Source organism: Pteronotus mesoamericanus, unplaced genomic scaffold (assembly GCF_021234165.1).
Source record: "Pteronotus mesoamericanus isolate MK-2021 breed Mesoamerican mustached bat unplaced genomic scaffold, CSHL_Meso_final scaffold_12, whole genome shotgun sequence".
NCBI classification, from domain to species: domain Eukaryota; kingdom Metazoa; phylum Chordata; class Mammalia; order Chiroptera; family Mormoopidae; genus Pteronotus; species Pteronotus mesoamericanus.
The window spans coordinates 10,334,172-10,360,439 of NW_026555303.1; the positions used below are offsets into that span (position 1 = coordinate 10,334,172).

Below are 26,268 nucleotides of genomic sequence, written 5' to 3' on the forward strand. Positions count from 1 at the left end.
GAGATGGAACTCCTACCTTTTGGGACAACATGGATGGATCTGGAGAATATTAAGCTAAGTGAAATAAGCCAATTGATGAAAGACAAGTACCATATGATCTCACCTATAAGTGGACTATATTCAACAAAATAAACTAATGAACAAAATAAACCACTGGCATAAAACCATGGAGCAGCCTGAAAGGGACCAGAGGGGATCAGGAAAGAGGACAATGGTGGAAAGGAGGGGAAGGAACTAGACAAAGAACATGTATAAATGACTCATGGACATGGACAACAGAGTGGGAATTCACTGTGGGAGCAAGAGGTGGGAGTGTGATGGGTGGAGGGGGTAAAGTGGTAAAAATTAGGTCTACTGTAATAGTATAAAATGATTTATAAATTTAAAATAATAAAAAATATAAAATATAAAATAAAGGCTATATTTATCCTAATAATAATAATAATGACAGTATGTTGTATACAGTCATATGTTCTGGCATCTAATAGTTCTATTAAGTCTTACATTATATACACAGGTATCAAATTTGACAGTATAGGTAGATTATTCAGCCACTAAGATAAAGGGAAAGACATTAAGATTCATTTACTGTAAAAAAATGCTTTAGCTAGCTAGAATACAGAAATCCAAGACCACTATTTACTACACACACATATTCACCAAAACACACCCCTTTTTTAAAAACCTAACAATTAAATTAATCAGCCTACTTCCAGACTAAGGAAAAAGAAGCTTCTGCATGGCTAAAGAAAATATCAGCAAATTGAAAAGGGAGCCAACCATATGGGAAAATATATTCGCTAATGATACATCAGATAGAGGTTTGATCTCCAAGATATATAAAGAACTCACTCGACTCCACTCCAAGAACAAAAACAATCCAATCAAAAAATGGGCAAAGGACCTGGGCAGATGCTTTTCTAAGGAGGAGATACAGAGGGCCCAGAGGCATTTGAAAAGATGCTCAGCATCACTAGCCATCAGAGAAATACAGATCAAAACCACCATGAGGTACCACCTCACACCGGTCAGAATGACCATCATAAACAGATTAAGAAACAACAGGTGCTGGCAAGGCTGTGGAGAAAAGGGAACCCTCGTACACTGTTGGTGGGAATGCAAACTGGTACAGCCACTGTGGAAAGCAGTGTGGAATTTCTTCAGAAAGCTGAAAATGAACCTGCCTTTTGATCCAGTGATTCCCCTGCTGGGACTATACCCTAAGAATTCCAAAACGCCAATACAAAAGAACTTATGCACCCCAATGTTCATAGAAGCACAATTTACAATAGCCAAGTGTTGGAAGCAACCTAAATACCCATCAGTAGATGATTGGATCAAAAAGTTATAGTACATATACACAATGGAATACTACACAGCAGAAAGAAAAAAAGAACTACTAAACTTTGCGACAGCATGGATGGAACTGGAGAGCATTAAGCTAAGCGAAATAAGCCAGGGGGCGAAAGACAAATACCATATGATCTCACCTATAAGTGGAACCTACCCAACAATACAAAGATGCAAGGAAAATAAGACCAGCAACACTGAAAGGAAAAGAAACCAACAAAGAAAAGAGGGAAGGAGGGGGTGCGGGGGAAAAGGAAGGGAAGGGGAAAGTCAAGGAACATATAGCAAGGACTCATGGACAAAACCAAAGGGCAAGGGCTGAGGGAGGGAAGGAGGGAGGTGGAAGGGAAAGTGGTGGGGGGTAGGCAGAGACAAATGTATTTGAAAAAATAAATTAAAAAAAGATTTTAAAAAAAGACACAATACAATATAAAGATGATGTGCTGTGGAATTTGTGCACCTGAAACCTGTATAATTTTCTTAACCAGTGTCATTCTAATAAATTAAATAAAAAGGAAAAAAATAAGAAGTTAAAAAAGAAAAGAAAATAATATGACATCCTGGGTACATGACTACAATACCACCAGAAATTATACCACACAATTTACCTTCATTTATTTTTTAAAATTTATTTTATTATATTTTATTTTTTAGTTGTTGTTCAATTAAAGTTGTCCCCATTTTTCCCCCATTGTTCTCCCTTGCCTTTCTCACCACCTTCTCCCATGTTTGAGGGATCTGTAGCTCCTAATCAATTTCTACTTTGAAGTAAGTAGAGATAGAAAGATGTGTGGGAACCTCAGTCATTATGTATAGTACTTTAGTGATCAATTATGATAATCATGGTGGCCTTCTCTTGAAAGAACACACCTACTCATGGTAGGATGTCTCCAGAGTTTTCTTGTGCTCAAAAAGCAATGAATGAGTGAGAAAGGTGAAGATAAGCCACAGAAATTTATTCTTTCCCCAAGAAGAACTAGTAGGGGAAACTGCCTCCATATATGATAATCAGTCAGTCAAGGAAGGACCTAGGAGAAGCTTCCCAAGCAGAAGTTGAAGGTGTGCAGATTGGGGATATGGGAAATAAGAATGAAACTAGTGAATCAGAATAAGATTAGGGCAGAGAGACTGCCTTGAAATTATAGGAAGGATCTAGGGGTAAATTGAGAACCACATAAATTAAAAGTCTGGCCCTCAGAGTGACAAAGGGAAGCAAGAAAATCATTTAGCATTCAGGCTAAGGTACCCAGCACTTAGGAAGCCTGGGGAAAATATCAATTCCATACAAATACACTGCTTAGTGTGTGGGAATTGCCATCCTAAGGATCTGTATGGAAAACAGAGCTAGGAGACCTAGGGAAAATTCTGTCCATTTACTGAAGTCAAACTAAGGAGGGAGATAAATATATTTTTTAAAAAATACTTTTAATCTCTACCTTAGTGAGAAGTCACCTTGGTTATATCTCAAAAGACAAGCACCTTTAAACAAACAAAAGAAGGATAAACAAAGATAAATAATATGCCCTACCCTCTCCCCCTACCCAAACAGGTTGAAAATATGAATCCCATAAAGTTCTTTTAAGAAGATATCATAGGACCCTGAGGGAAGAATACAGGATGTTGCTTGGAACAATAATGGAGGACTTGAGTGTATTTGGCCCTGTAATATAGGCTGAGGCCCAGGAGAATAGAACCTAAGAGACAGGAAACTATGCTGAATCCTAAGCAGTAGCCAGCAAGAAGGATATACCTTAGTACCTCAGGCTGGGTTGAACTCACCTAAGTAGTCCACCACTTTAATCATTCTCAACTTCATGGTTGCTGTGGGACACAAAACTAGATAATCACCTCAGTTCCTACTTAAGTCAAATATCACCTCCCCAGTTCTGTAGTTAGGTGGTGGTGATCATTGTTTCCCTTATGCACTATGTATGTTGGGGGTTGGAGCTTACATTCGACACTCTAGGGATGGACTGGAGAATGCTAGTGGAACCAAAGCTGGGGTAACAAAGGAATGACCATCCTTGTTGCATCATTCTTATAGTGACCTATCATGGTATAGTAGACAGCACAGATTCTTTAAATTGTGGTTGTCCATCCATTATGGTAGCTACTAAACACATGGAGCTATTTACATCTAAATTAATGTAATTAAAATATCAAATGTAGTTCTTCAGTTTTACTAGCAACATTTCTAGTATTTAACAGTTATATGTTGCTTATAACTATTATATAGGATAGTGAAGATATAGAACATTTCCACCAATGCAAAAGAGTTATTTTGGACAGTGCTGCTCTACAGTCTCAAATCCTGGCCTTGCCACTTCCCAGCTCTCTGAGCATCCTTGTCTGTGAAGTGGGAAACTAAAAAACTCTATCTCACAGATAGGGATCCAGTGAGGTCATGAGGGTAAAGAACTCAGAAGAATTTCTGCCACATAATAATAATTAGTCACCTCTCCAAGTAAACTTTTAAAAAGTCGTTGGAAGTAGATACTATCAGTCTGGTTCACTGGCATGCTCTCCAGAGTCTTGCATGGGGCACACACTTGGAAAATGTTTATAGGATGCCCTGATAAATCAAACAGTTGGGTAAGAAATGGAACTGCTCTTTTTAAACTGTACCCAAGCAGAAAAAAAAACTGCCTTTGACACTTCCTGTTTCTCAGAGAAATAATTGAGGAGGATTCTAGTGAGCTGCCTTTTATTTTGAGAAGTGCCAGGTAATTCAATTTCAAAAGAATGAACTTTTAAGACCATGAATGAAGCAGAAAAACAGCAAGTCAGGCCTAAGATAAACTCCCAAATTTTTAAGTAATAGTTAAATTACCTCAGACAAAAACTGGCCAAGGGCAGAGGTAACTTCCTGGGAATGATATGTATAGAAGCATTTGTATTCAGGCATGGACAATTTCCCAAATGCTTTTAATTATTATTATTCCTAGTACACTTGCAAGAGAAATCCTCAAGAAGATATTCCAAGCTACTAGGAAATATTATTGGCAATCTTGGCTGCATCAGTTGGGGTTAGAGTCCATATGGTTGGTCATATTTTATAATATTTCATTCAGGTTATGTGACTTCCCTCCCCTTATCCTCACTCTGACTAGTTCCTTGACATATGCCCCACTCTTAACTCCAGCCCTACATTCAGATTATGAAACACACCATCCCTGCATCCCATATCTCTCTTCAACCACAGCCCCATTATTCTTCTTCCCTTAACAGCGGAACCTTTTTTCCTCAGCCTCCTCCAATTAGGCTTCTCCACTGAGACTATTTTAGGGCAGTAATTTCTTCCACATTGTCAAGTCCAATGTCAGTTTCTGATTCTCATTTTACTTGATCCTTCATCAGTAATCAACACTATTGGCAACATTTTTCTTTTAAAAACCTTTTGTGCCTTCTTCAGCTAGAGCTCTTCGTTTCCCTCCCCACCCCCCAGCCTTCCCTCCTCTGTCTCTCTTGCTCATCTCCATTCTTCACGTGCCAGCCCATAGAAACTGTCAAAGGTAATTCAGATTATGTTACTCCCTTGCTTGAAACCTTCAAAAATGTTCCTGCTACACTTACAATGCAATCCCCACTCCTTACTTAGGCCAGCAGAGCTCTCTGTGATATGAGCCCTTAACTCCCTCCCCAGTTCTCTATACCACTTTCTTCCTTGTCTAATTGCTTTCAGCCACATTGGCTTTCCCTTTTACCCTTTGACATGTGCCAAGCTCATTCCCAGCTCATGACCTCTGTCCTGGCTTTACCTTCTGCCTGAGCTGCTCTTCCCCTGATCTACACATGAAATTCAGATTTCAGCTCAAGTGTTTCATCCCTTGAAAGGCAAAAATATGACCTGATCTAACATTAAGCTATTTATAATATCTATTTATAATGTGAATGTTCATACATTTTGCTGCAGAAATATTAATGTATCTGATTACAAGGTATAGTCCTTAATCTTGTTGAAGGTGTTACATAATATAAGATATATTAATTTTCTAGAATTATTAAAAATTTTGAATTCAGGAGTTTTGCATAAGGGGTTACAGACCTATATATTCCTGATTTTACAAAAGAAACCCAAGTACCAGAAAACGTGTGAATTGTCTGATGTATCATAGCTAGATTGAGGTCAGATTTCTTATTTTCTACATTAATACTGTTTCCACTATACTATGCTACCATTTTATAGATTGGTATGGACACATACCTGGGATTTTGCAAAAGAATTTTGTCTTGCATCATTTGATAAACAGAAAACCAGACCAAAAGAAGACAACTCTCTTAATCTTCACAATTCCCTTAATATTCTTAAAAGATAGGAAAGTTATAGTTTCAACAGATGCTTTGGTAATGGAGAAGGGAGGAGTGATATCAGAATTTAAATCAATTGCTATTCATCTTTATCCTATCAACCTTCATATAGGTGGGGGTGGATTAGAACATTTTAAAAAATTCATAAATTATGTATATGGGAATAAGAATGGGCAGTGCCATCCACTCTGCCTTGATGACAGGGCAGTATTATCACAAATTAGTCTGCAACAGTATTTGGAATTGTGTAAATTTTAGCACCAAGGCAAGGTAGGATCTTCCCTTTCCTAGGTGGCTGTCACTCTACACCAGTTGATGACTAAGCAGAAGTCTTAGGAAGACATCAAAAACCAAGGAAAGCTGCTGCAAATGATCCAACTTCTCTTTTACTTTCAAAATTGACACAAGTCCCTCCCACTTGAAGGTTATAATGCAGACTCATGGTGGAAAGGTAGTCTATGAAATGTCACTTCAGGTTTAAACTTGTAAGCCAGGGAAATTTTAGAGAAGGATAAGGATGATGCTAAGTTGACAACAAGCAGTCCATTCCACTTATAAGATAAGCATCTTGATCCTTATTTGCAGATGAGGAAACAGTAAATTTCAAAGGTCACATAGCTAGAAAGCAATAGAGTTAAGGCCAAGCTCTTTGTGCTTTGTCAAGTTTCCTTTTCCAAAGAGGACACTAGTCAATGAGTCATGTTCACTGGAAAAGAACTGGTTTTAGAGGTTATGGGGCCCTCAAACTGAAACAAATATAGTCCACACTTTCAAGGATCTTTGAGTGTTGTGGATAAAAAAAGATTGAAGTGGAAGCTTCGCAGGGTAGGATTCAAGTTTAAAGGAGTAACAGATTACTGTGATGTGTGAGTTTTCCTAAATTAAGCCAAACATAGGGTAATCATATGTACCAGTTGCCCAGGACAGTCTTGTTGTATGCCTATTGTCCCAGGATCCCATTTAGTTTAACATTTGTCTTGGTGATTTTTTGAAAGCACTATTATTAATGGTTGCATTAAAATAAGCCAGAATGTGTTTATACCCTGATTTTGTAGATCCAACTTCTGCCATGGTTTCCTCCAGAAGTATGTAAGAAGCATGTATAGTACACAGAGTCTCACTTTAACACACTGTTAAATTTAAAAGATAATCAAATAAAAAGATGGCTGTCCCTGCTGATCCATGATGAACACTTGCATTTCAAGGTCATACTGGAGCACAATCACTGCTGAAATGAAGTGCTCTCTGACATGAGATGCTAGCAATTTCTACCCTCTTCCAATTTGATTTAGAAAAAGGAAATTATTTGTTTCTGTTGACGTAGCCAGATGCTTTATGTACCAGCCAGTTGTGCTATGGCCCAGGCCTTGACCTGCAAGTTGCTCAAGGCAGAATATGTTAGTTGTATATAAATAAGAAACAGAGATAGCAGCCTTGCCATGGAGTGTATGGGAAGTAGTCTGACCATTTTTTCACAGTGGATCTCTTACTCATTGTACGGTGTAAGTGTATAACTACTTATTATTTGTCAATACTTTTATTATTTTTTGAGAACCCTTTTGGGCTTCAATAAACTCAAAATATTAAGATGAACATTTACTTGTTTATTTGCCTGCCTCTGCACCAGCTTGTAAGATCCATGAAAGCTAGGATCATGTCTGTCTATCTCATTCACTGCTATATCCCTACCATTGAGTATAAAGCCTGGTTTGTAAAAGACAGGAAAAAAATAGTTACTAATTGAATGAATAATATGCATGAAACATTTTTTTCAGTTTATAAAATACTCTATCTCATTTTAACTTCACCACCCTGTGAGAAAGATATTATCACCTTGAAGCAAAGCTCCATGTCATTTTTATATTTAAATTAAACATAAAGTGTGTTGGTGAAGTTTCTTTTTAATTTAGGTAATAATTACTTAAAATATTAAAAATGAGGTTTTTAGACAATTTTAGAGGAAGTCTGACTTATGTAAATCTTTCAAAAATACTGTAATAACAAATAACTGCTAAGAAAGTGTCCCGAAGGAAAGGTCACCCTGTTAGATGATCTTTAATGAATATAGTACACTCTACTGTATACATATATTTGCATCCACAAATGTGCTAGAGTCCCACAAAACACTTAATACTGTTAAGTTGATTGAACACACCCCCTGGGATCTGATTTATGTGGTGAATGTGCCAAATAAAATCTTTCTCCACAGAGAGATCAGATTGTAAACTTCAGTTGAACTCTGATAAAATTATCATAAATTCCAGAATAGTAGAGCCCAAATTAATGAGATTTTACTTTAAGCTCTTGTCATGAAAAGGGTATCTAATCATTGTTAAACATTTTAAGTATATTAAAAAATTTCTAAAATCACTCTGTTTAATATAGTAGTCACAGGCCACATATGGCAGAGCACTTGAAATGTAGCTAGTATGAATAAAAAATTGAATTTTAAATTTTACATCATTTTAATTAATTTAAATTAAAAAATAAGCAGTGTCATTTTATATTTGTAATATGTTAAAATTAAAATAGTTTGAATACACTGGATTAAACAAAATATTATAAATTATTTACATTATTTTCCCATTTATTTTTATGTTTTTAATGTAACTACCAGAAAATTAAAAAATCTTTATGATTCCCATATTTCTGTTGGATTTCCCTGTTTTAAAACATGCTCTACCATTTAATTCAGATAGGAAAAAATATACAAGTTATAAAAAATTATACCAGTAATTTTAAAATTGTGTTATTTATCGCCAATTGTAATTTAAATTCTTTGAACTTTATGGTTTCCAAATGCCTAGAAAATGTTACATGCCTTCCGAAAACACGATAACACCCTTATAAAGTATGTTCTGGGATAGGGCAACTAAGCACTTACCTAATTATTCTACTATAGTACTACAATATTACTTATCCAGATCTGTCCTTTTTCTAAAAGAACAAATGTTTAAATTAAAAGAATTCTGTTGTTTTTGTTCTGTTTTTATTTGTTGTTTTGTATGTCTGTTGATTAAATCTGACCTTCAATCTATGATATAATGTAAGGGGATACTACTCCAGGTAGAACAGAGGTAGAGTGTGATCACTAGCCTCCTTCTGCCACACTGAAGACCCTAACACTGCCACCATCCCTCTATACATACACAAACACACCTCTTGGCTGCCTCTGGCATCTCTGCAGACTCCTAAGGCCATGCAATAGTAAATAGTGTGAACAGCACTGCTCAAGAACACAGCCTACAAAAAGTGCTTCTGAGCATTCAAATGAGATGTATCTACATTCAGATGCTTCTGTTCACACACTTCCCTCGTACTAGTTTTCTCTGTGTCCTTATGAGATGTGATCATTCCCTTCTCTTGAATACACAATTCTAACATGCTCAGGTGTAATTTCCCAATGCAAAGAATATCAGCTGTAGAAAACTAAAAGATAGGTCGTGTGGGGTGGGGAAGGTGTTGGGGGTGAAATGCAGGGGTGACAGTGCAGCGAAAGAGACAAAGAAATAGGGAAGAAAAAGATTATTGCAACTGGTATTTCTGAGTAATAAAAGCAAGTTAGAAAAAAGAACTTTCCAAAGCAGGTACCAGAATTCACATACTGTGATAAGCTGAGGCCATTGAGTATTGGAATGTATTGTCCCACACCCTTTAATAATTCCTGAGGAGAGTTCTGTGTCACTCATGCTCATATTCATCCTTATGCTTAAAGGAAAGTACTAGTGTCGTTTATTATGTTTAATGTTGAAGGCACAGGAGTATACAATTCATTTAAGCAATATATCCATAAAATAAGCCAAAATAAACCAAACTTTGGTACTTAAATGATAGCATCCAGCTACCTGAATAACTCACACATGTGAAATATCTACCAAAGTTTTACAAATGAGGTGTTACAAGAAAGAAAAGAAATCTCCATGAATTGGAATATATAACTAATATACATCTCCAAATGGTGAATACATGCTTGAAAGTATTCTGTGACTATGGATTGTGAACTTTGCAAGTGAACAGAAGGTTGGCTCCATAATTCATTCATCCCGTGCAGTTACAAGTTGAGTCTGTGTTTTGACAAGTATTTCCTGAATCAAAGCAGCTGTCTGGAATCTGGGTCCAGATTTCTGTGTAACTGTGGAATTGTGTAATACAACAGACATTTTTCAAGGGTAGGGGGTGCAAGGTGGAGGGAATGAGATGGGAAAATCATGGGAAGCCCAAAAGGGAGACAATTGGAAATGGAAGAGTAGTAGCAGTTTCTTTGCAAAGAAGAAATCATTGTGAATTCTCACCTTCAGCCCTGGAGACCATCAGACCAACACAGCTATTGGAGTAGAAGGAATGTGTTCAAAAAACAAATACCCTTGGGATAGTGCTTATTGCTCTTTCCCACTGGTAGTAGTATGGATATGTAGGAAATATTAAGCAACATTTGATATAAATCATATTAGAAGTGACTAAAAAGAGACCTCGATATCTCTCTTTTGCTAGAGCTATAATTCAAAACCTTGCAGGTGGTGTAATACAAACAGGAGAGAATGCATTTAGTAGAAGAGTTTTGCACATAAGGAGCTCTGTCAACTGGTCTTAATAAAGCTACTACTTCTTGGAGTATGGCTACAACAGCCCAAGAAAAGTGTTATTATATGACCACAGTGATTGCAATGATTTTTCCTGCACATTGATTTTCCTTGCATATATTGAACATAGAGTTAAAATACCTTATGTGATATGTTTAAGGAGTACATGCAAGGGTTGTGGTGAATGATTTCTCACAGTAAGATCATCAGACTAAGAAAAGGGAGATTTGTTGTACATCTTTGGGTAAGTCAGTTTGCCAATATCATCTTCTAAAATGAGGAGATGAAACACGATGATGCCCAAGTATCTCCTTTTATGGTTTTAATAACACCTAAGATATGATGCACAGAAAATTTTGTGATGAGCACAGAACTTGTAACACCATCCCACTGACATGACACAATTTCAGTCACTAACACTACTATTACTACATGGTGTTGGCTTAGGGTGTCTAGGACAGAATGTCCTTTGTGACTGACGGCACTAGGCTCCCTGTATATCTAGATGTGGCTCATAATGTGCTAGCTTTTAATGGGCTGTCCATTTTTTCTGATTAATTTTATGAAAAGATTAAGCATTTCTTATTTCATAATGCCTTCCCCGTTTCCTTCCCTGGAAGCTCCCTGTTACCTCATTTGGGGGCAGTCTTAACTCTCTTGTAACTCATATCTCAATCATTAATTCAGACAGGGCAATAACAAACTGCCATGAGCATCTTTTGTCTCCATTCTTGGTTTATTCTCAAATGGTCACCAAACACCAATCATATATGAAGAGACCACATTTTGCCATTCATACATTTCAATTCTTTGACCCTTTTCTGAACTGAGCCACTTCATTCTATAATACAAAACTACAACTAACCAGAAAATTCCCAAATGCCTGAGGGTGCTCAAGAAAAATTCAATCCATGGTGCCAAAATTTTTCTGAGAGCTTTGAGTTTTCTAAGGACCAATATAACTTTTTCTCACTGTAGTTTTCAATATAAATCTGTATATATGCTTGTTTATACTCAAATATCCTGCATATAGTAGGTCTGTACAATATCATTAACATCAATAAAATATCAATGAGAATCTTAGGCTGAATAAATGAGATCTCAGAAGGGGATTAATTATTTGAGGAATGGTCTTGAATTCATTACACTGTTTTCATTTCATAATTATTAATGTTAAGTGAACTAATTATTATTAATTAATATTTTAAATGTGTCACAATTTACAAAACCTATTCCTATTTTAAAGATGATAAAATCAAGGTACAGAGAATTGGTGAAATAATTTCTATCTGTTAATATTTTTAATATTTTTTGTCCTGGATCATTGCTCACTGTTACTGTTCATCAGTCATTAACTCACAGCATGATGTGTTATCACCTCATTTTAGATTGTTTTTTAATTTCAAAATAACTCTCTGGTAGAAGGAGAAGGAAAGAAGTTTTCAGTTCCTCATCCTACCACAGTCAATTAATAAACTTTATTGGAACTAAGTTCTCTATAATATTATCAATTTTAATACAATAAAAAAGTAAAAAGTCAAATCATATATTGGTATGAATTGTGTAACTCAATTTCAATGTTCTTACCATGTTGCATTGCTATATTTCTTCACACATTGAAGCTCTTTCTTCCTACAGGCTCTATCTGTTCACAAACAATAGAAGGCATACATAATCAGTCCTCAACAGAAACATGATGACCCTGACAATTCTCTCAATCACCACTCAGAGACCCTGTCTCTTCTTTAGGTATGTTGTGCCCCTTGTTCTAAATCTTCCTTCCATGAAGGCAGAACAGAACTTGGTTATCAGTTATTTTAGGGGATAATTGGGACATAATGGAAAAGCCCTTTCCCCTGTCAACTTATGGAGAACCACTCCCCAATGCAGGTATAAGCAATATCTAAGACCTACTGGTCAGCTCCTGGTCCCTAACAATGTCAGAAACATTCAAATTTCTGTAAAAAAAAAAAGGCTAAGAAAATAATAAGTAAAAATTAGCATATCAACTATTTTTCTCTGTTCTGTGCATGCTTAGATGCTTCCCTAGCCCAATTCTTATCAGTCAATGCTATGCTCCTCTCAGAGCAAAATGTACCCACAAGAATTTTCATAGTTGCAATGATCTTAATTATGATACTATGCAGCAGAATGAAAGAAGGAACTCTTATCTTTCACGACAGCATGGATGGAACTGGAGAACATTATGCTAAGTGAAATAACTCAAGCAGTGACAGACATATACCATATGATCTCATGTATAAGTGGCACATAATCAACAAAACAAACAAATGAGCAAAATAGAACCCAAAGACATGGAAATAAAGAACAAACTGACATTGACCAGAGGAAATGGGAGAGCGGGATAACAGGGGAAAGAAGGGGAAGGGCCAAGTCAAGGAACCCATGGAACCTATGGACAAAGACAACAGCAGGAGGAGGATTGAATGTGGGAGGTGGGGTGGGTAGGGCAGGGGAGAGTAATGTGGGAAAAATGGTGATAACTATAATTGAACAACAATAAATTTTTTTCCAGCTCTCTTTTATTTTATTTTATTTTTTTAAATACATTTGTCTCTGCCTCCCCCCCAGCACTTTCCCTTGCCCCCTCCCTCCTTTCCTCCCTCAGCTCTTCCCCTTTGGTTTTGTCCATGAGTCCTTGCTATATGTTCCTTGACTTTCCCCTTCCCTTCCCTTCCCTTTCCCTGCCCCCACCTCCCTCTTTCCCTTTTGTCTCTGTTGATTTCTTTTCCTTTCAGTGTTGCTGGTCTTATTTCCTTGCATCTTTGTATTGTTGGTTAGATTCCGCTTATAGGTGAGATCAAAATTTTTTAATAAAATTTGTTCCAAGTCTGAAAAGAAAAAGGATGTGTTCTAGTTCAACACCTTCACTTAAGAGATGAGAAAATGTGAGACTCCAACACAGAAAGTAGCTGTCCCAGGCATGGTCTAGTGAGTGGCAGAGAATAGGCAGCATTCAGGTGTCTCTGTCTTGTTCTTCTACCCTACCTATGCCGACTTATCACATTGGCCAGTTCATACTCTGGAGACTGCTGCAGGCCAATCCTAAGGACAAACTGGTAGGCCATGAATCAGTCTAAACAACCATAAATAAATAATAGAGCCCAGCTAACCTATCTGAATGAGTTAGCAAGAAAATGAGGGTCACTTGTGCCTGAGCATATAGATCCAGAAGGATGTCACTTTCTTTCCAGTAAAATACTGAGCTTTCACTGCAGTTTAGGTGACAGGGCACAACCATTCACTCATTTTTAATTCCCCTTTTCCTGACAGATTGCCCACCCCTGCACTGAGCACTTCCTTCTCTAATTCTAGCAAACTCATATTTATGTTTTCCAGTACATTACATTTTGGTTTGTAATAAATTTTGTTATAATGTCATCCGAAAATCTGCTTTTTGTAAGTCATCAAGTGCATTTCTATGACTTCCATGGGATGTTTGTCTTATTTGGAAAAAAAAATATATATATATATCTATATCTATATCTATATATAGATATATATATATATATATATCGATATATAGATAGATATATATCAAGAAATCAAAGTATAGAGAAGCAAAATTAAAAATAATCCTTAATATGGCTTCCGGCCAAGATGGAGGCATTTGTAGATACACTTCTCTTCCTTACACAAATGAAAGATAACAACCAATTTAAAGACACAAAAAACAACAAGAACTGCCAGAAAGTCAAACTGTATGGAAGTCTGACAATGAAGGAATTAAAGAAGAAACATTCATCCAGGCTGGTAGGACAGGCAGAGACAGGAAGCCAGGGCAGAGAGGACATAAGGCAAGGCAACAGTTGGCAGACTGGAAAATACCACATTCATGTGTGGATGAGCCAGGGGGAACAACTCAGGAGTGAGACAGACCACCCAACCCAGGCTTCCAGTATGGGAAACTAAAGTCTCAAAACCTCTGGCTATAGGGAGAATCCAGATGGCGGAGTGAGTAGAAGTCACATGGACCTCGTCCCAGGACCAATCTGGAATTACAACTAAATTCTGGAGAAATCACCTGGAACAAACAACTGAACAACAGCGATAGAGAAGCCTTGTAACCTCGAAGACAGAAGAATCGGCTATAGCGCAATCTAACTGGGAAGGTGTGAGGTACAGACTTGAGAAAGCAGGTGGGATGCCCACAGGCAGCAGCACCACAAGGATACTGAATCAACCAATTAGATCCCCCTGAGGAGAGTGGGGTCTAAACCAAAAGTGGAGATCTCTAGCCCACAGCACCAGAACCAAAAGAGTACAGAGAAAACAGCCAGCTGCAAAAAGCGGCAGGGTTGCTCTCTGCCAGAGACAGGCGGCTGGAGATGCAAAGAGTCTTCTATAAGGCCAATGCAAAATTGTTATTTGCAGCCCCTTACTTGGTCTCTGGCAAAGGTAGGGGTAGAGTGGGCTAGAGTCGCATGATGAGACTGGGGAAGGAGGCTTTGGGGAGAGAACGGAGAGAGTAGCTGGCTGGAACTGAGTGTGAACTATCCCCCCATATGGCAGCAGCATGAAGGGACGAAATATCTCCACCCTCAGGAGGGACTCTACCCTGCCCTGAGCCATCTAAGGCAGCCTGCTGAGTGCAGAGTGAATAGATTAACAGCAGAAGGAGACAGCCACAGACAGCATATTCCTGGAAGTCTGAAACAGACTACCTAAGGTCAGACAGGGTCAACATCTGACATCATCAGAGGCAGATCGAGAAAGTAAAAACAGCAGTCCCCTACCATAGAAGTTCACACCACAAAGTCAGGAAATCAAGACATGCCAACATAAGAAGAAGAAGTAAAAGAGAAGAGTCTCACAAATAATGGGAAGACAAAGAAATATGCCTCACATGAAGGGAAAGAAGGAATCCCCACAAAGAGAACTAAATGAAATAGAGGCAAGTAAATTATCAGATATTGAGTTCCAAACAACAGTTCTAAGGAAGCTCAATGAGCTCAGTGACCTCAGAGACAATTACAGAAACTACAGGGAAACTCCAAGGAACTTGCTGCAAACTATATCAACATGAAAAAAGACATAGAAACTATCAGCAAGAGACAAGAAGTAATGAAAAATACAATTTCTGAATTGAAGGACACAGTAGAAGGAATCAAAAGAAGGCTCAATGAAGCAGAGGACCAAATCAGCGACTTGGAGGACAAGGTAGAAAAAAGCTCCCAGAAAGAGCAAGAAAATTAAAAAAGACTGAAAAAGGATGAAGAGGCATTTAGAAAAATGCAGGACAATCTGAAATGTAATAATATCGGTATAATAGGAATGCCAGAAGAAGAGGATGAGGAAGGGATAGAGAACCTGTTTGAAAAAGTAATGATGGAAAACTTCCCTAATTGGAAGAGAGAAAAAGTCACACAAGTCCCGGAAGCACAGAAGGTCCAGTCAAGACGAACCCAATGAGGCGCACTCCAAGACATATCATCATTAAGATTGCAAATGTCAGAGACAGAGAATCCTAAAGCAAGCAAGGGAGAAACAAGTAGTAACACATAAGGGAGCCCCGATATGGCTAGCAGCTCATTTCTCAACAGAAAGCCTGCAAGCCAGAAGGTACTGGCAAGAAATATTCCAAGTCATGAAAAGCAAAGGCCTACAACCAAGACTGCTCTACCCAACAAGGCTTTCAATTAAAATGGAAGGCAAAATAATTATTTTCCCAGACAAAAGAAGGCTAAAAGAATACACCTCCACCAAACCAGCACTGCAAAATATGCTAAAGAGACTGCTTTAAGATGAAGAGAATGTTTCTATGAATACCCAGTTCCTTTCAGAGTTGCCAATACTTGATATTACCAATAATTTTAATACTCATTAATCTGTGACAAGGATGTTATTTTAATTGTTCCTTTACTATTGGTTTTAAATAAACTTGTTTTAGTATATGTCTTGCTTATTTTTTTTAAAGCTTTAAATGACTTTTTGGTATTCTTTACTCATTTATCGATTAAAGGTTTTTAGAACTAGTGTCAAAGAAAAACAAGAAACAAAGAAACTATTAACCATGTTTTAGATATATTGAAAATACTTTTCTATTCTGTTTCTTGTCCTTTAACTTTTTTATATGTATATTATTATATAGTTAAATGTTTAATATAGTCATATTGTTAATATTTATAGCTTCTGAAGGTGAATATTTTACTTAATGTCATGAAAAACATTAGTTCTATTTTCTTCTAAAACTCCTAAGATTCTACATATTGATTTTTAACTCACCTGAATATTTCTTGTATAATGTGTGTAACAGGGCTCTATATTTGTTTTATTTTAAGTAATAGTGGTCCATGCACCTTATTTGTTGAATAAGCCTTATTTGACCCATTGATTTGAAATATCAACTTAATCATACATATATTAATCAGATATATACATTTGTGTTTAGAATGTTCATTATATTTAATTGATCTACTTGATTATTTCTGTGCATGTGTCATGTTGGTTTAATTGCTGAGACTTTGTAATGGTTTTAAGTTTTTTTAATATTTTGTAATTATCTTTGACATTTAAAAATAAATAAAATCAATCTAGATTTAAGAAAGAAAGAAAGAAAGAGAGAGATGAAACTCTTACTTTTTGCGACAATATGGATGGATGTGGAGAATATTAAGCTAAATGAAATAATCCAGTTGCTGGAAGACAATTACGATATAATCTCACATATAAGTGGACTCTATTCAACAAAATAAACTAATGAACAAAATAACCACAAGCATGGAAACAGAGCAGACTGATAGTGACCAGAGGGGAGGAGGAAAGAGGACTATGGTGGAAAGAAGGGAAAGGGATTAGAAAAAGAACATGTATGAATGACACATGGACATGGATAACAGTGAGAATTGACTGTGGGAAAGGTGGATGGGGATGGGATGGGTGGAGGGGTGTAAAGAGGTAAAAACTGAGATAACCGGAATAGAATTAACATGATTAATAAATAAAATATTAATAATAATTAAAGAAAGATAAAAGGCATAAAAAAAACTCTGGCTATGAAAAAATCTGTGGGGGTTACGGTGGCAAGAGAAACCCCTAGTCTCACAGAAAAGTCCATTGGGGGTCCTGCGGCATATTGGAATGTACACAAGCCCACCCACCTGGGAATCAGCATCCAGGCAGCACCAGAAAGAGCACAGTCAGTTTGTGGCAAGTGAGGAAAGGGACTGAAAGCAGGGCAAGATTTGAGCAAGTGATATCATTCCCTCTCTGACCCCTGTCCCACATACAGCACCACAGTGCAACAAAGTGGGTTGTTCTACACTGGTGAATACCTAAGCCTCCACCCCTTACAACATAACAGGTGCACCAAGACAAAGAAATATGGGCCAAGTGAAAGAACAGATCAAAACTCCAGAAAAAGAACTAAGTGACAAGAAGATAGACAACCTATCAGATGCAGAGTTTAATACACTGGTAATCAGGATGTTCACAGAAATGAATGAGTATGGTCGCAAAATAAAGGAAGAAGTGAATGCTATGCAAAGTGAAATACAGAAAAATATACAGGGAACCAACAATGAAGGGAAACAAAATTGGGAATAAAATCAATGATTTGAAACAAAGGGAGGAAATAAACATTCAACCACAACAGAATGAAGAAAAAAGAATAAAAAAAAATGAGGAGAGGTTTAGGAACCTCTGGGACAACTTTAAACATTCCAATATCCTAATCATAAGGGTGCCAGAAGGAGAAGAGGAATATCAAGAGACTGAAAACTGATTTGAACAGATAATGAAGGAAAACGTCCCCAATCTGGCGAAGGAGATAGACTTCCAGGAACTCCAGGAAGCTCAGAGAGTCCCTAAGAAGCTGGACTCAAGGAGGAACACACCAAGGCACATCATAATTATATTACCCAAAATTAAATATAAGGAAAGAATCTTAAAAGCAGCAAGAGAAAAGGAGACAGCTGCAAAGGGGTTCCCATAAGACTATCAACTGATTTCTCAAAAGAAACCTTGCAGGCAAGGAGCTGGTAAGGGAACGTGGTGGGGGGGGGGAGGCAGAGACAAATGTATTTAAAAAGTAAATAAATTTAAAAAAATAAAATTAAAATCATTTTGGTAAAAAAAAAAAAAGAAAAAGAAAAAGAAATTTTCAAAGTCATGCAAGGCAAGAACCTACATCCAACGCCACTCTATCCAGCAAAGCTATCATTTAGAATGGAAGGACAGATAAAGTGCTTTCCAGGTAAAGTTAACGGTGTTCATCATCACCAAGCCCTTATTATATGAAATGTTAAAGGGACTTATCTAAGAAAAAGATCAAAACTATGAACAGTAAAATGAAAACAAAGTCACAAATATCAACTGAACCTAAAATAAAAGCAAAAACAAACTAAGTAAACAACTAGAACAGAAACAGTATCACAGAAATGGATATCATATGGAGGGTTATCAATGTGGAGGCTGTGGGAGGGAGGAAGGGGGAAAAGTTACAGGAAATAAGAAGCATAATTGGTAGGTACAAAATAGACAGGTGGAGGTTAAGAATAGTACTGGAAATGGAGAAGTCAAAGAACTTATATGTATGACCCATGGACATGAACTAAGTGTGGGAAATGCTGGAGGAAGGGGGTGCAGGGCACAAGGGGAGAAAGGGTAGAAAAAATTGGACAGCTGTAATAGCATAATGAATAAAATATACTTTTTATTATAATATATTTTTAATTTATTTTTTCAAATACATTTGTCTCTGCCTACACCCCACCACTTTCCCTTGCCCCCTCCCTGCTTCCTTCCCTCAGCTCTTCCCCTTAGGTTTTGTCCATGAGTCCTTGCTATATGTTCCTTGACTTTCCCCTTCCCTTCCTTTTCCCCGCCCCTCTCCCTCCTTCCCTCTTGTCTCTGTTTCCCTCTTTTCCTTTCAGTGTTGCGGGTCTTATTTTCCTTGCATCTTTGTATTGTTGGTTAGGTTCCACTTATAGGTGAGATCAAAAGCGAAATAAGCCAGGGAGCGAAAGACAAATACCATATGATCTCACCTATAAGTGAATGAAATATACTTTAAAAAATAATCCTTAGCCCTACTACCTTGAGAATTTCCACTGGTAACATTTGCAAAGTTTTTGAGGATGTTTGAATCATTGTAAGAGTTTCCTTCGGCTAACAATGGCAGGACCATTAGATCACTGTATCCTATTCTATCAAAAAATGACACAGCCATCATCTTTCCAACACTTGACAGCACCAAATTTATTTCTATTTTAGGAACTTTGCACTAGCTATTCCCTGTATCTTGAATAATCGTCTTTACTTCCCAAGGCTGGCTTCTTGTCACTTCAGGTTTGTGTTCATTCAGAGTAGCCTTCTCCTACCAATTTCCTTTCACTAGAATTTAGTCATTTTCAATCAGATTATCCTATTCTATTTTCAATGTAACACTTATCACCACCTAATAGTTTATTTTTTTCTTTTTTTTTTTTTTGTTCAGATACATTTGTCTCCATTTTTCTGCCACCACATTCCCCTGCCCCATCCACCCCTACCTCCCACCCTCAATCTTTCCCCACTTTGGCCTTGTGCATGGGTCCTTTATACCTGTTCCTTGATTTGACCTTTTCCCCTTCTTTTCCTCCTTACCCTTCTCCCTCCTTCCCTCTTGTTACTGTTTTTTTTTTCTTTCAATGTTGCTGCTTATATTTTTCTTGCTTGTTTGTTTTGTTGATTACGTTCCACTTATAGGTAAGATCATATGGTATTTGTCTTTCACTGCCTAGCTTATTTCACTTAGCATAATATTCTCCAGTTCCATTCATACTGTTGTGAAGGGTAAGACCTCCTTTTTCTTTCTGCTGTATAGTATACCACTGAGCAAATGTACCATAGTTTTTTGATCCATTCATTTATTGATGGGCACTTAGGTTGCTTGCAGCACTTGGCTTTTGTAAAGTGTGCTGCTATGAACATTTCTTCTTTATTGTCTGTCTCCTTAACCAAGCTCCATGAAGACAGTGACTGCAGGCCTTATTCACCATTAGATTGTCCAACATTTAGCATAATACCTGACACATATTAGGTGATCATTAATGGTTTGAAAGGTACAGAATTAATCAGTCATGATGCTGTTTCTCAAGGAGTTCATAAAGGTGCAGGGGATGAGAAGCATGCACAAATAACTACAGTCCAAAGAATATTGTGGGTATATGGTCTAAGAAGTGAAGTTTTATGGATTTTGATTCTTCTAACTGAAGGTGACAAAAACTGAACCCAAGCCAGGTTGAGTATAAGAGTGAAGGACTGCCTCTCAGAATCAAAGAATGAATCACAGGGATTTGGACTGCAAACTTCATGCTGTTGAGTTGCCCAATCTCCCTTCTTCTCCCATTGCTGCTATCACTAACTTATTTTTGTTTAGCTCCATTCTGTTCTAATGCATGTAGAATTCATACTTTTTATAAAAATTATGGCTACAATTAACCTTCAACTCTAACCCTTCCAACTTACCCCTGGACCAATCAATGTAGCAAGGAGGATAGGGTATTATAATTGGTTTGGTTTCAGTTATCTAACCAAACATCAACTGCAATGAGGGGAGAAAAAGTTCCCCAAAAGAAGGTGAGGACAGGTTACTGGAGAAATAATGAACAAAGGTCCAAAAAAAAAAAGTGAAAGCAGGCATTGATGACACTGGGGAGGAATTGAATGCAAAATGGTGCAGCTGCCATGGAAAACAATATGAAGTTTCCTTAAAAATTAAACATAACTACTAGATATTCCAGAAAGTGAATTTGTGGGTAATTACCCAAAATATTTAAAATCAGGATCTCAAAGAGATAGAAGCAAGCAGTACCATGTTTATTGCAGCACTATTCAAAACAGACAAGATGAGGAAACAGTCCAATGTCCATAAAAACATGAGTGGATAAAGAAACTTTGTTGAGCACATACAGAAAATAGTATTCAGCCTTTAAAAGAAGAATGAACTTTCAGGACATTATACTATGTGACATAAGCACTCACAGAAAGACAAATATTGCATGGCTCCACTTATATGTGGTATCTAAAATAGCACAACTCACAGAATCAAAAGGTAGAATGGTGCCTTCCAGAGGCTAAGAGGCTGTAGAAATTGGAAAATGAGGAGATATTAATCAACTGGCATAAAATTTCACTTAAGCAAGATGAATAAACTCTTGAGATCTGCTGCTCAACATTGTACCTATAGCAACAATATTGTATTATACAATCTTAAATAGGTAGATATCTTGTTAAATGTTTCCTTTCCTTTAAAATTTATTTATTTTATAATGCTGTTCCAGTACAGTTGTTTCCATTTTCCCACCACCACTTTCCCTCACTCTACTCACCCCGACCTCCCACCCTAAATACAACCCCCCTGAGGATTTGTCAATGAGTACATTATACATGTCCCTTGACGACCTTTCCCCTTCTTTCCCCCAACACCCACCTCTCCATACCCTTCTGGTTACTGTCACTTTATTCTTTATTTCAGTGTTTCTGGTTCTATTTTCCTTGCTTGTTTGTTTTGTTGATTAGGTTCAACTTATAGGTGAGATCACATGGTATTTTTCTTTCAATACCTGGTTTATTTCACCTCCCATGATACTCTCCAGATCCATGCATGCTGTCATGAAGGGTTAGAGCTCCTTCTTTCTTTCTGCTGCATAGTATTACATTGTGTAAATACACAACAGTTTTTTGATCTACTCATTCACTGATGAGGACTTAGGTTGCTTCCAACACTTAGCTCTTTTAAATTGTGCTGCTATGAACATTGCGGTGTGTAAGTTCTTTTGAATTGACAGGATTCTTAGGGTATAATACCAGCAATGGAATTGATGGGTCAAGAGGTACTTCCATTTTTAGTTTTTTAAGGAAATCCCATACTGTTTTCCACAGTGAATGCACAAGTCTGCATTCCCACCAACAATGTGCTAGGGTTCCCTTTTCTCTACAACCTCTCCAGCACTTATTCTTTGTTGATTTATTTATGACAGGCACTCTGACAGGTGGTTTAATTGGCATCTCTCTGGTGACGTCATGCTTAGCATCCTTTCATAGTCTCTGGGCACTCTGTAAGTCCTCCTTGGAGAAGTTTCTGTTCAGGTCCTTTGCCCATTTTTTAATTGGGTTGTTGTCTTTCTGTTTTGGAGTCATGTGAGTTCTTTATATATTTTGGAAATCAAACCCTTGTCTGAGGTATCATTGGAAAATATATTTTCCTATATGGTTGGCACCTTTTTCATTTTGCTGATGTTTCTTTAGCTGAGTAGAACCTTTTTTTTAATTGGATGAAGGCCCATTTATTTATTCTTGCATTTATATCCCTTGCTCTATGGGATATATCAATAAAAATATTGCTGCATGCAATATCGGAGATTTTCCAGCCTATGATCTCCTCAAGGACTTTTATGGCATCACACATATATTTCAGTCTTTTACCCATCTTGAGCTTATTTTCCTGTATGGTGTAACTTAGTGGTTGAGTTTCTTTTCTTATTTATTTATTTATTTATTTATTTATTTATTTATTTATTGCATGGAGCTATCCAGATCTCCCAACATCATTTACTGGAGAGGCTGTTTTTACTCCATTTTATACTTCTGCCCACTTTATCAAATATTAATTGACCATATGGACAGGGGTTTATTTCTGGGCTCTCTATTCTGTTCTATTGCTCTATGTGTCTATTGTTATGCCAGTATCAGATTGTTTTCATTAGCATGGCCCTGTGATATAGTTTGATATCAGGAACTGTGATTCCTCCTACTTTATTCTTCTTTCTCAAAATTGCTGCAGCTATCTGGAGTCATTTATGATTCCATATAAATTTTTGAAATGTTTGTTCTGTATCTGTGAAATAGATCATTGGTATTTTAAAAGGGATTTTCTTGAATGTTGCTTTGTGTAGTATGGACATTTGATGATGCTAATTCTGCCAATCCATGAACATGGCATATACTTCCATTTGTTTGTGTCCTCCATAATTTCTTTCTTCAGGGTAGTGTAGTTTTCTGCCTACAGGGCTTTTACCTCCTGGGTAAGGTTTATTCCTAGGTACTTTATTTTTCTGCTTACTATAGCAAATGAGATTTTTTCCCTGATTTCTTATTCTGATATTTCATTGTTTTTGCACTAAAATGCCTTCAATTTCTGAATATTGACTTTGTATCCCACTGTTTTCCCAAATTCCCTTATTAAGTAGAGTAATATTTTGCTGGGGTCTATAGGGTTTTCTATGTACACTATCATGTTATCTGGAAACAGTGACAGTTTTACTTCCTCATTTCCAATTTGGATACCTTTTATTTCTTTTTCTAGTCTGATCACTGTGCCTAGAACTTCCAATACTATGTTGAATAGAAGTGGTGAATGAGGATAATCTTTTCTTCTTCCTGATCTTAGTGGAAAAGCTTTTTGTTTTTGCCCATTGAGTATGATATCGGCTGTAGGTTTTTCATATTTTTTTATTAAATTGAGGTATGCCTCCTTTATTACAATTTTGTTGAATGTTTTTATTATAAATGGGTGAAGTACCCTATCACATGCTTTTTCTACATCTATTGATATGATGATGAGATTTCTGTCTTTCCATTTGTTTATGTGATATATATCCTATATTGACTTGCAAATATTGTACCATCCATGCATCCCTTGGATGAATCTCCCTTGATTATGGTGTAATGATCTTTTTTAATGTATTGCTGGATGTGGTTTGCCAATATTTTGTTGAGGATTTTAGCGTCTATGTGCATGAGAGATATTGGTCTGTAGTTTTCATTCCTTGTTGTGTTTTTATCTGGTTATGAGGGTAGGATGATACTGAGTTCATAAAAACAGCTTGTGAGTCTTCTGCTTCTTAGGTTTTTTGGAATATTATGAGAAGGATAGTGGTTAGCTCAAGTACAAATGTTTTGTAAAATTCTCCTCTGAAACGATCTGGTCCAGGGCTCTTCTTGTGTCAGGAGTTTTCTGATTACTGCTTCAATTTTACCAGCTGTTATCGGTCTGTTCAGATTTTTGGATTCTTCTTCATTAACTTTTAGAAGATTATATTTTTCTACATATTTGTCTATTTCCACCAGGTTTTCAAATTTCTTAGCACGAAGTTATTCATAGTAATTTTTTACAATCCTTTGTATTTCTGTGGTTTCAGTTTTAATTTCTCCACATTAATTTCTGATTTTATTTATTTGGGTCTTCTCATTTTTCTTTTTGATCTGTCTTCATAAAGGCTTGTTGATTTTGTTAATCTTTTCAGAGAACCAGTTCCTGGATTTATTGAACCTTTGAATTATTCTTTTAGTCTTTTTGTCATTCTGTCCTGTGCTGATATTGATTAGCTCCTTCCTTGTACTCACTCTGGGCTTTGGTTGTTGTGGTTCTTCCAGTTCTGTAGGGGTAGCATTAGGTTCTTTAATTGAAATGCTTCTATATTTTCTAAGTAGACCTATATTACTGTTAACTTCCCTCTCAGGACTGCCTTCACTGTCTCCCATTGGTTCTAAACTGTTGTTTGTTCATTTTCATTCATTTACAGAATCTTTTTGATCCCTTCTTTAATCTCCTTGTTCACTCTTTCATCATTTAATAGCACAGTATTCAATCTCCATGAGTTTGAATGTTTTTGAGTTTTTTCCTTGAGAGTGGTTTTTACTATATTTTGTTTGGATGATCTATCCATTGTTGACAGTGGGGTTTTAAAATACCCTACTGAATGAGAGGAAGATGGCGGAGGAGTAAATGAGAGTCATGCTGACCTCCCAAGACCAAACTGGAAATGCAACTAAAGAGTGGAGAAATCACCTGGAAAACAATGGAACCATAGAGGGAGAGGACCCTTGGAATGCGGACAGACAATGGATTCAACTTTCACACATCCAAACAGGTGAGAAGTGCGGTAGAGGCTCGAGAGGTTGGTCTGGGTGCCCAGGGCCACCAGCACCAGAGGGACATTGAAATGGCCAGTTGGATCCCCCTGAGAAGAACAGGGTCTGAACCATAAACAGGGACCCCTAGACTACAGCAGCTAAAACCAGGAAAACACACAAACAAAATGCAACCCCAAAACACTTAGGGGAACTCTATGCCAGACTAAGGCAGCAGGGGATGCAAAGAGACATATATGGGACAACGCAAAAATTTGCAGTGGTATTCGCCCTCCTTGATCTCTGGGTAGAGGCGGCAGAAGGGTAGACTGGTACATAGGAAAAGATTGGTGAGGAAAATTTTGGGAAGAGAACTGAGACGGTGGTTGGTTGAGCCCCAGTGATAACTCACCTCCCACTCTGCAGCTACCATCTCGCTCAGGCATAAGGGAATCAATTAACCTGCCTTTTGAGCGTTCTGCACACAGCTTGTGCGCAAGTGAGCTGGGGGGCTAAGTGCAGACAAACTGGAAGAAATAGCAGATTCCTGACCAAAGAGGTCACATAGAGAGCCTTGAGGAGAGATTAGAGATGGAGGTGTTGGGGAGCGAACTGGGGGAGGAACTGGAGAGTCCCGACTCCCTCCCCATTTGGTAGTCTCCATTTTGCGCTGGGAGGAAGCGCCCCCAAAGAGGCAGAAACAGGGCGCGGATGAGCCACACGGCCCGCAATTACAACGTGGTCTGCAGAAATAGTGGATCCCTGGCTAAAGGAGTCACAAAACTGCCCAGAGACCACTGAGGAGAGTCTGGAGACAGAGATGTTGGGTAAAGAATGGGAGCAGGAACCGGGGAGTCCCGACTCTTTCTCCTTTCCGTAGTCTCCATTGTGTGGGAACAGGCCACACCCCCAAAAGTCAAAAGCTGAAAATCACACAATAGACAGCCCAAAATCATCCAGTACAGGCATGCACACTCGCGCCGAGGGCCGGAAAGGGTTGATGAGCATGTGTGTGGACCCGCGGGGGCTGGCAAGAGCTCCCGCAGGTTGACGCCAACATGAACTGCAAGGGAGTGTCCAGATCGGGTGGGGGAAGGCCTAAACGGACCTGCGCAGAACCCTGACTGTAGAGAGGTCCCCAGAAGTAATGGATCCCTGGCTGAAGGGGTCACAG

The 26,268-nt window shown here is 37.6% G+C and overlaps 1 pseudogene; it reads left to right on the top strand.

Annotated features, from left to right (window-relative positions):
- The window catches only part of LOC129082176 (maleylacetoacetate isomerase-like), a 57,420-nt pseudogene that overhangs the window by 2,044 nt on the left and 29,108 nt on the right, over positions 1-26,268 (top strand).